Source organism: Miscanthus floridulus, chromosome 14 (genome assembly GCF_019320115.1).
Source record: "Miscanthus floridulus cultivar M001 chromosome 14, ASM1932011v1, whole genome shotgun sequence".
NCBI lineage: Eukaryota > Viridiplantae > Streptophyta > Magnoliopsida > Poales > Poaceae > Miscanthus > Miscanthus floridulus.
Window position 1 is genome coordinate 23,964,564 of NC_089593.1, and position 11,730 is coordinate 23,976,293.

The 11,730-nt window shown below is 42.1% G+C and overlaps 1 long non-coding RNA gene across 1 annotated transcript; it reads right to left on the bottom strand.

Moving 5' to 3' along the window:
• Window positions 1-767: 767 nt before the first annotated feature.
• On the bottom strand, window positions 768-1,356 carry LOC136504176 (uncharacterized). The gene is made up of 3 exons (XR_010770797.1): window positions 1,147-1,356; window positions 947-1,065; window positions 768-866 (listed from the first exon to the last, which is right to left on the bottom strand). It is a non-coding gene; the product is annotated as an uncharacterized lncRNA (long non-coding RNA).
• Window positions 1,357-11,730: the final 10,374 nt, after the last annotated feature.

Below are 11,730 nucleotides of genomic sequence, written 5' to 3' on the forward strand. Positions count from 1 at the left end.
TATATACAGTATAAAATCTATACCATATATATATATACACACACTAGTATACTACATGTTCTAGGCTCTACTGCTCTAGATAGATAGGTCAGCTGGCCACTTACCTGGCTGCTGCAGAGCTCTTTCTTGTCTTGTTGGCTGCTGCTGCCAAACTGAAATTATAGAAAAATAAAGCACATTAACAAAGGGAATTAGGTGAAAGGCAATGAAGTGATCAACAAAGTAAATTAACACAGTAAAGCACATAATTTAAACCAGTCCAGAACTACATAGTGCATAGTGGCACACTGCCATTGCCATAGTGCATACTGCATAGTGCAATAGTGCATACATCAAGTCCAGTACATAAATAGGCAAAATGGCCAATGATAAGAACTACTCAAGTAAATCAGCATCTACACGAAAGCCTCCTCCATCTCCACGGGTGTCTTCATCCTCCTCCATTGGTACCACAGGATCAAATGCATGTTGATCTTCTTGCGCATCATGGTCACTATCATCTTCTTCCCCTCCAGATATATCTGGTGCTGCAGAAGTCCTCCTAGGATGCTTCTTGTTCCTAGTATAAATCTTCTGGATATTGGCTGCAGCACGGGTAGCAATAGCCCTATGCAAGTTATGACTCCTTAGATTCTCAGATGCACCAATAACTTCATCCACAACAGCCCCAGGCACCTCCTCAGAATTCTCATCCACCCATTCACTATCCCACTGAAACTCTTCTAGCAAGAGAGGGTTGCTCCTCTTTCCTTTGCAACCAAGTTCTCAAATTTTTTAAACCTATTTGTCATCTTTTTGTTGTAACTGACATAAACTAATTTGTTTAACCTCTTGTGCTCTAATCTATTCCTCTTTTTGGTGTGGATCTACAGAAAAAAAATAACATGAGAACATCACATTGATCTACAATTTGCAACAACACTAACACTCTAGCAAAGATAATTACACTAGAGAATTCACTCCAGCTACGCTCACAACCTGATGCTGAGCAGCAAAGACTGATTATTTTCTTTGCTAAACATTATAGTTCAAATGTATGGCCACCATAGGAACACCACCACCGAACTGAAAAACAATTAGACTACAATCAGCACATAGCCAAATAAAATCAGCACAATAGAAGGAAAGAAAATGTTCTAAACTTACTAGGGTTCTTTTTCTCTCTGTCCCTTATAGCTAAAGGCATTGAGAAGCCTTTGCCTTCGGATTGTTCATAGTCATCAGCTTGCTGTGAAATCTTGGTTGACACATCGTCATCAGTCTCCATTTTCCATAGAACTTGATTGAACATGCCTCTTAACCTTCCAGCTTGTCTCTTGTCTTTCTCCCTTATAGCGAAGAACTTGCTTGGATTCAAGAAAAGAGCTGCCCCATATAGCTTTTGCTCCATTTGGGTTTCCCACCTCTTATCATATAACACCATTACCTTGGCAAGTAAATCGGATTTATCTTTTAGAGATTCTTTTATGGTGTTTTTTGCAACATCCATAGCTGTAGTGACCTCAGGAGCTGCTGGTGTCTCATCTCCATATACAATCCGTAGAGCAATGAGAAGTGGCTGTGAAGCTTTCAAGCAATATTCAAATTTAGTCCAAATTGGCGTAGACAAGATAATATCCTCAACTCGTTTGCCTTCAGTAGACAAAGATAGGGGATTATTGTGACATTCCTTGTTGACAACTAAAGCTCTCTAGCCATTCTTATTTTTATACATACTTGCCAAAGTGAGATAAGAGGTAGCAAACCGAGTCACAGCTGGCCTCACAAGATCCCCACCTATTTGTTGTCTCATTAGATTAAGTGTCCTCCCATGCTTGTATAGAAATCTGCTCACCTTCTTTGCTGAATTTATGACAGTGTTCAACTCCTTAATCTCTCCAATGTCTTGCAGCAACAAATTCAGGCAATGGGCAGCACAAGGTGTCCAAAACAAGTGCAGGATCCTGTCCATTAAAATCCTTCCCGCTGCCTTGAAGTTGGACCCATTGTCTATGACAACCTGCACCACATATTCCCTTCCAATCTTGTTAATTTGCTTCTCCAACAAATCTGCTAGCATATCCTTATCAGCTACCTCACTTGATGCATCCACTGAACCTAGGAAGAAGGTCCCTATTGGACTATTTGCAAGAAAATTGATTAGATGACGATGGCTAGTATCTGTCCAACCATCAGACATGAGAGTGCAACCATACTCTTTCTAAGCTTCCTCATGCTTCTTTCTCAGTTCTGTTGTCTTGTTGACAGCCCTTTCTAACAATGGCTCCCTAATTTCATGCATGGATGGTGAGCGGTACCTAGGTCCATACTGTCCAATTGATTCAAGCATAATCTCCCAGCTTCTTAAGTTAATGACATTGAATGGTATACAATTTTCATAAAAGAAATCAGCTACATGGTCATCAACAACTTGTTTGTTCTCTTTCTTTGTGCAATGCTCTAGAGTAGGCTAAGAAGTCTTGAATTTGTGCCTTTCTGAAACTACCTCTTCTGGTGTCTTCCAAAGCATGGCAACAACTGACTTGGTGTTCTTTTGATTTGCTGGTTTAGATGAACCAGCAGCAGCCATATAGGCAGCGATGGAAGCTTGAGCTATTTTCTTCTTTTCTTGTGCTTGCTTCTGCTTGGTTTTTGTCCCAGAACTAGGCACTTTCTCTGGTTCAACTTTAGTAACTTCATCACCTTCACCCTCTTCAGAATCTTGCTGAACTTCAGGAACTACCACAACTGCAGACCTTGTATGCTTCTTGATGTAAGCATCCATCTCTCTGGCAATAATCTAAGGGCAACTTCCACATTTAATTGCATCACCATAACCTCCAACAAGGTGCTGTTTGAACCTACTGATTCCTGATGGAGTTATCTTCTTACAAAAAATACATTGCACACCGTCCTTCTTTGCAATATCTAGCCACCACCCATACTTCCATCCAGGGTTTCAAGATTTGGCCTTCCTCTTGGGATCTTTGGCTTCAGCAGCCATTTCTGGAGGTAGTTTTGCTATGGCCTTCTCAATAAGAGATGCAACATCTAGAGCAGCTGAGGATGCTGAACTAGCAACAGCTGAGCCTGAGGCAACTGAGGAGGCTAGAGCAGAACCAACTTCTCCTTGAATGGCTTCAGACATGTACACTTCCACTGCACGCTGTCGCTGTCGATCCAGATCTACACAAGTACATAGAGAAAGAGAGCATAAGCTTCAAGCACAGGTAGAGCATCAAGCTTGAACGAGGAGGTGATGACTGATGACTGACCTGAGGAGGAGGAACTCATCTTTGTCGTGCAGTCCTCCTACCTTGCACAGTTGGACCTATGCACCCGCTAGATCTGCAGGCCTACGGCCACTCTCTGGCTGGACGCCCACATAGCCTAGACGGACGATTAATCATGACTGGACGACGACTAATCGGACGTCCAATTTCCTGGACGGTCTGGCCGAGTCGGAGGCCCTAGTCGAGTAGCTCCAACCGTCCCGGATGATTAGTCACGATTAATCGAACGTCTTGAAAACATTGGTCCTCCCTAGTGGTTACGTCGTACACATCTTCGATGACATCGTCCTCCGAGTCCTTGTCAATTGCCATGTTAGTGTATGGGGGCTTGATATGTGTCCTCGTAGACCTGTGAAGCCACCGTAGGTACTCATCGAAGGTGTGCTGGTCGTGTGGAGGACCGACAAGGACCGTATGTGGTACCTTGGTCTGCCACAAATGGATGTACGAGCTGTGTGTCACGCGCCAATCCTTGGTCTTGTACCTCTTCCTACGGTCAAACCTGCAACAAAATGATGTTAGTTGTACCAAACATACCTCTGAATTGTAGCATTGTTATTAATCGATAACGCACCCGTGCAGTGCTTAATTGATGGAGTAAAGCGGTCGTGGGCAGCCTATCATTCTCCCAAACTGTCTGTAGACCTGGATGAGCAAGTGAATCTCGACCACATGGAAGAAAATAAGTCGGATGTCACAGCGATACTCGTGTGACTCATCCCTAGTGACAGGACTCAGATAGCCCTAGAGCTCCAGAGAATCCCAAGGACACCAAAACACCTAAAATTTCGTAATTGTGTTAGGTTATGATATAGTGTACATCGAAGAAGACACTGCTACGATAGTATAGAGAGCGTAACCTAGTGCTGTGTCAGGACATCGAGACCGTCCGTATACTCCCTATACTTGCGCCATGCATTCCCTCTAACTAACTGTGCTTCCGTCTAGATATATAGAGCTGTAGGGAGTGTATCATGCCTGTTCCATTGCTGCATTGAACACGATAATGAATTAGCAACAAATAATCTCATCATATCTAACTGCCTGGAAGAATATAATGAACCGAAGTACTTACCAGTAAACCATTATTAAGTGGCCTCCCAACAGGAAATCGTTCCCAACACCAAACCTGGAGTAGGTAGGAGCAACCCCCAAGGTTCGCATATCCTGAGGTGCGACGGCAGTAAACGCATAGCTGTCGATACGTCCATGCCACGACTGCACTGCTCCAGCTGTAACCCGCTACGTTCTCCCATGGCTGGTGAAGTATGTCAAGGAAGATCCAGCTAATGGTGCTACCCGAGGCGTCTGGGAAGAGGAAAGCACCAAGAAAGTGCTAGAGCCACACTCGAGCGAACCTATCGATCTGTGCCTCCTTAGCTTGTGGGTATAAGTACTCAAAGCGCTCTGTGATCTAGGACGACGAAACCCCGGAACTTTTCCTATAATAGATCAAAGAAAATGAGACTCGATGCCAGCTGTAAAGCAATGCAAGTATTAAATAGGCTTGAATTACTCACTTATTTTTCTTGGAAGCATCGTCGTCCGGTGGAAGAAAACCAGTAAACTGAGCCACCACCTCCCTCCAGTGACTGTTGTCAACTATCCCTATCACTGGAAGTCCCCCAACCGAAGGCCTAAAATAGCCTTCACGTTCTGCAACGTCAAGGTCATCTCGCCACAAGGTAGGTGGAACGTGTGGGTCTTAGGCCTCCACCTGTTATAAGAATAGAACGACTGTTAGTTGCCTCTAATTTGTTACAAGAAAGTTTACGTATAGAGAATGCACTCGCACCTGTCTACAACTGCAGTAAGTAGTGCTGGGTCAAGGGGCAGAAGACCGTGGTTGACAACATGGACAAGCTCGAGGAAGCCGGCACACCATATGTATGACGTATAACGCTCGTCCCACTGATGCGCCCTGGTGTGAGTCCGGGGCCTCAAAGGAGGCAAGGACACCTCTGCGTCGTTGTCACTCAAAATGTGTGCTCGGTGCTGGTCGTCATACTCCACCTCAAGAATGGGGTACAACAGGTGCTGCGTGGAAGGGGTCATCCTGTTACAAATTGATAAACAAAGCGTTAGAGTATTCAAATTAACAAAATTCAAGTTAACATTAGTAAGTTCACAAACAAATTCACTAACCTAACTAGCCTAAATCTCTAAACCCAAAATCCTAACTATACTAGATAATAAATAAATAATCAATCCATATAAAACTTTGGTTCTAAAATTACAAGTAATCTCTCCGTCTCAAAATAAATACACATCTTGCTTCTCGAGTAGTCAAATGTGTTTAAGTTTGATCAAAACTAAAAAACGGTATCAATATTTGTACCTTCTAATAAGTTTATTACGAAAGTATACTCCATGCTTAATGTAATAGTACCCATTATGTATCATAAATATTAGTACGCTATTATATAAATTTGGTTGAAGACACTAATAGTCAATGAAAATAGCCTCAATGCCCCTACATGCTCCTAAAAATGCTAGCACTAGTAGACCATCATCAACTCTTTTACTTCTGCGCCGGTCGTTCGAGGATTGCAAGGGCACGTGGGGTACCATAAGGATACAAAAAATACTAACTATACTAGATAATAATAAAAAAATATGAAATCGAGAGGGAGGTACCTTAGGAGCGGGCGGCCTTGATGCGCCGGCGTTCGTGGCGCGGCCGGCTACACTACTACAGGATGGCCTTGTTGTTCCGGGCAATAACGGCCTTTAGTCCCGGTTACCACGCCGGGACAACGATCCCAGGACTAAAGGTGGAACCTTCAGTCCCGGGTCATCGAGCCGGAACTAAAGGCCCTCCAGCCGAGCAAACATGGCCGCACCCTTTAGTCCCAGTTGGTAACCCCAACCGGGACTAAAGGTTCCTTTTCTTTTTCTTTTTTTTTGTTTAATTTGTTTTCAGTTCAGTTACACATATTTGTTTAATATATAATATGTTTTTATGTACGTATTCTACGCTGCTAATATAAATACATGCACGCATATAATTACATCTAATTCTCATCTTGAGCATTATTATATTCGAATAAAGTATGAAACTATATATATTATAGATATATATGTATATATACAACACTTTCATAATCTTGTTCTCGAAAATAACGATATCAATAAATATTTAATTTACATCATTTATTCCTTAGGATCAAAGTAGAACTCGCCGTTGGGATTTAGCACTTTTTCTAGAAGAAATCCTACTATTGACTCTTGAACTGCTTTCAGATGGTCTTTTTGCATGACCCTTTGTTTCAACCATTCAGTCTTGCATTTGAAATAAAAGGAAAAGTATTAATACATACATACATATATATATATATATTCATTTAAAAATAAATAAAAAATTGATATATACATACTCTGAGGACATCTTCAGGAGTTCTTCTTATGTGCGCAGTGATAAATTCACAAACGTAGTATCCACAAAAGTTATTACCTGGTTGCTGCCGCAAACACCACTGTATGAGAAGAAGATTATTCTCATCATCTCACACATAAATTGAAGTACGATATAGTAATTAAACACGTGGGGAAGTATATATAGTACAACTTACTGGTATTTCAACTACATTAAGTGGTGCCTTGCAATCCTTATGGTGTTGCCGAATAAACTCTTTCCAAACCCTATGCGACCAATAATGTATGATCGTTAATAAATTATGGCAAAGTCTATTCAATAATAGTTGTGCGCGAGAGATCGAAATTACCCCTGGATAATGTCTATCATATCTTGGTATAGTGCCTGCTCTTTTCTCAACGAGTCAAAGATTACTAACCGACTTGAGTTTAACTCAATGACAATGAGTATCCAGTGAAACCTGCATTGGTTTATACACACACGTACATGCATATAAGTTGTATTGATATTACATAAAATGTGTAGACTACATTATTATTAACACTTACTCAAAGTTGTATGGGAAAAGTATTGTTGTCTTGTCGTGCTGCTTTACGAAGAACCTCATGATATTCTTTTGTGCTTCAGATACCCAATGCTCCTTGGCAATAATATCGGTTTTGAATACGATATAAGGATCAATGAAGCCAACACTGGTGTCTTGTATTCTTTGGAGCTCTGACATCTAGAATCTATATATAAATATAAGTTACATGTGAGGATAATTATATACACGTACGCATGGAAGTGAGTTTATTAAATAAAAGTACGAATCACTTACAAACAAGAGGAGCTTATGATTGATTTGTCCAGAGCGTCCATGTGGTATAGTTGATGCAATGCTTCTAAACTAATATGTAAGATGTCATCGTCACAGAAGTAATGATGGTCTCTAAATCTGACAAAGATCCACTCCTCACCCCTACCACAAGCCTGCATGTACCACTTGTTGAGCAAGTACATTTGCGTACCCAATTCATTCAGAGCTGCAGGGTTGTACAGACTTTTACCAAATTTATAAGTCTTCCAGGTATCAACTTCCAGGTTCTGGATTAGAGCTTTGCCCATCAATTGATCCAAGGTTAAACTAGTTAGTTCAAAAAAGCATTAAGGTCTTGAACCGACACTTCTCCAGAGTTGTCTGGTCGATAGACTTCTATGTTGGACCATATTCATTAGCAACAACAAGATTTTGCATTGGTTGCTTCTGTTGTCTGAGCTGTGGGACATCCTTCCCTGATGCTCTTTTCCTTTTCTTATCTGCATCATGTGACTTCATGAGGGAGTGGTCATAGTCTGATAGTGGCAGAGGCTTACGAACTTTAAGCATCTTTTTCTTGTGAGCTTCGACCTTCTGTCTCAGCAGATCTCGTGGTATGTAAAAGTACGGCTTCTCCTTAAGCTTCGCTTGTCTCTGCTTTTGGATATCTATAAAAAAATCTTTCACTTTTTGTCTTCTTCAGCTGCTATTTGCTCATCAGTCTTTTCAGGAAGTATTTCTTGAGAAATAACTCTTTTTTCGGGGTCTTCTTTGCCGCCGGGACCTTAGATGTCTCTGTAGTACGTCGCTGTGGAGGGGGTGGGGGCGGTGTTGTAGACCAGCGTGGAGGCGATGAGGCCGGTGTTGGAGATCGGTGTGGAGGCATTGGAGATCGTTGTGGAGGCGGTGGGGCCGGTGTAGGAGTTGGAGATCATTGTGGAGGCAATGGGGCCTGGTGTAGGAGTTGGAGATCACCGTGGGAATGAAGTCATCTCACCCCCCGCGACACTATGATGAGATGGGGAATGAATGATTGGGCTAGGCTGGGGGGAGACCCTGCTACAAAAACAAATTGTGAGTCAATATTTTTTAAGCCAATATAAATTAATGGAAAATAATATTTCATTCACTTTCATTCGTACCTAGGGTGAGGTAGGGGAAGCGGGGGCGTCCTAGGAATGATGATGAAGCGTTTGCGCCATTGAATAAATGTCTTCTCTGCTTCTCCTAGTGTCTTCTCCCCATCACCGCCTTCAATAGTCAAGAGGAACATTGCTATAACCTTTGAGCACTCTATCGACCGAGACGCTAGCATATCCAGGTTGAATAACTGACCCATGGATTCTTGGTGTCTTCGTTCGGTCTATTGGAGATACAACCCCTGACAGCCACCATGATTGATGCATTATTACCATCTGGAATGTGCAGCTCACATGTTGTTAGAGGCTCGGTAATGTCATCAACAGAGAAGCGCAACCTAGCTGTCATCTTGAATAACTAGTCAGCTCCGTGGAAGCACAACTGCTTTTCATCTGACCAACGGGGCTAATGGTGACTCTCGACATTGATTGCGATTGCATTTGACTCATTGCTAGCTGCACTTGCCTCTTGATCTCCTCATGCATTCTTGCCTCAAGAGATTTTTCTCGTTCACTGTGATTCAAGCAATGCTTGTCGTGACTCATTAACAAATTGCTCCAATACACGGATTCGGTCTGCCTCCTCATCCTTCTTTCTCTGGCGGCTTCTGTAGGTATCCTTGTCTGCTGGGAATGCTTGTAGCCACTGGAACCGCCCCATAGCCTCTTGTTCGACCACCGTGTTCGGGATTCTCTAGGGCATATGTCAATTCATCCTTCTCTCTGTTGGGCTTGAAAACACCACTATCAGCTTCTTCCCTAGCACGAGCTAGTCTCTGTGTTGCTCTCTCAATTTTTTGGCTAAAAATTAGCTTGCCTAGTGTCTGGGTCTAGGCTTCCCCCATGAGCGTAGAACCAATTCTTCACGCGTTGAGGCCAGTTCTTCTCTATTGTTTCAGGTATGATTCCCTTGGCAGTAATCTCTGCTTCTAGGTTCTGCCACTTGGGAATAGCACTCCTATAACCACCTGATCCCATGCGATGATGGTATTGCTTCTGTCGGGCATTCTGCCGATTCCTCATCACACGTTCCTCACTCTCTTGAGATGTCTTGTATTGTACGAAGTCATCCCAATGGGACTCCAACTTGACAAACGCCTTAGCATTGAAATCCGGCGTTTCATTCTTCAAGATAAACTTTTTATACAATGTCTTCTTCCAACTCTGGAACAATGTTGCCATCTTCTTCATTGTCCAATCCCTCACTAGCTCCTTCAAAGCATCATCTGCTTGTAATGTGAAATGCTGAGTGATATCTCTCCAAGCTAGGTTCTTGTCACGATCAGATACAAAACTAACATTAGAGCGGATATCTTCTGCTTCCATTCACGAGCACTAACTAGGATCCTATCCCTTACAATGAACCCACATTGATTGACATATGTCTGAGCATGTGGTCCCAATGGTTTGCCGGTGTCGGTGTCGAATTCTGATATTATGAAACGGCCCTCTAATGGCTTTTTTGGCCCTCGGACTTCCTACTCTTGCCGGTGGTTGATGTAGATCTAGAGACCGGCTACATGAGTAGAAACACAACGATTAACAACAAATATACGTACGCATGCATCTATAAGAGATGATAGATAATCGAATATACCTCGCCAGTATTTTCTTGCGCGACAATTTGTTGATCTTCAACCACCGGGATATTCAGGATATCCTCATAATCAGCAAAGTACTGACTCGTGTCATCTACATCCGCATTGGTGCTGGCGTTGATAATATCCGCCATTATGTCATCATTCAAGTTATCATCCGGAGCAGCCATTTGTATCTTCAAGATAACACATAGATAGAATTACTATGGCACATAACATAAGTACATGTGATAACACATATAGAATTACTAAATCCAATTAAATATAATAACACATAATATTTCATAAGGATAAACAATAATAAGGTATAGGCTTTGGAATCGAATCAAAAACACTTTCGATCCAAAAACATGGAAATAAGTACATGTATATATACACATAGAATGATACAATTTTCTCTCTCTCTCTCAACACATAGAAATAAGTGCATATGTATATATCTCTAGATATGCATGTGATAACACATAGAATGTCTCTCTAGATACAATTTTCTCTCTCTCTCAACACATGGAAATAAGTACATATGTATACATATAGAATCTCTCTCTAGATATGCATGTGATATAGATAGAATTACTAATAAAATATCCAAGTGATATATAGATAGAATTACTAAAATAAAATATGCATGTGATATAGAGATAGAATTACTAATAAAATATGCATGTGTCAATTACTAAAACAAAATTAAATCTAACACATATATAGAGAGAGATAGAATAATAATTACTAAATATATCAAAAACTATAATAAAAACTATCTAAAAAACTATCTAAATAAAGTACTAATTAAATTTTAATACATTTAAATCTAATTAACATATATCAAAAACTATCTAAAAACTAACTAAAAAACTAAGAATAAACTACTAATTAAATTTTAATACATTTTAATCTAACATATATATATAACTATCTAAAAACTATCTAAAACACTATCTATATAAACTATCTAAAAAACTAGCTGGGGCGGATGGCGGGCCGGGCAGGGCGTGCTAGCCGGCCACGGGGCCAAGCTGAGCACATCGCGCGAGGCGTACACGACTCAGAGACGATGAGATCATGCGGCCGGGCGAGACGACGACGGCGTGGTGCGGCAGACGAGAGCTCGACGGCCGCCGGGCGGTGCTCGACGACGAGGCTAGGTGGGAAGCGATGCGGGCGGATTGGCTCGGCCAGGCAGGGGTAGACGACGACGGCGGCGCGGCGCAGAGACGAGCTCGACACGTCCAGGCGCGGCAAAGACGAGATCGACATGTAGATCGAAAAGTAGAAGATGAACAGGCAGGAACCGTTCGATATATATAGGCCGGGACCCTTTAGTCCCGGCTGGTAACACCAACTGGGACTAAAGCTCATTTAGTCGCGGCTGGTAAGCCGAGCCGGGACTAAAGGTCCAACCCTTTTAGTCCCGACTCGGCTTACCAGCCGGGACTAAAGGAGCTTTAGTCCCGGTTGGTGTTACCAGCCGGGACTAAAGGTATTTTTGGGTGGGCAACTCCGCCCACCCTTTAGTCTCGGTTCCTGGCCTAGGCCGGGACTGAAG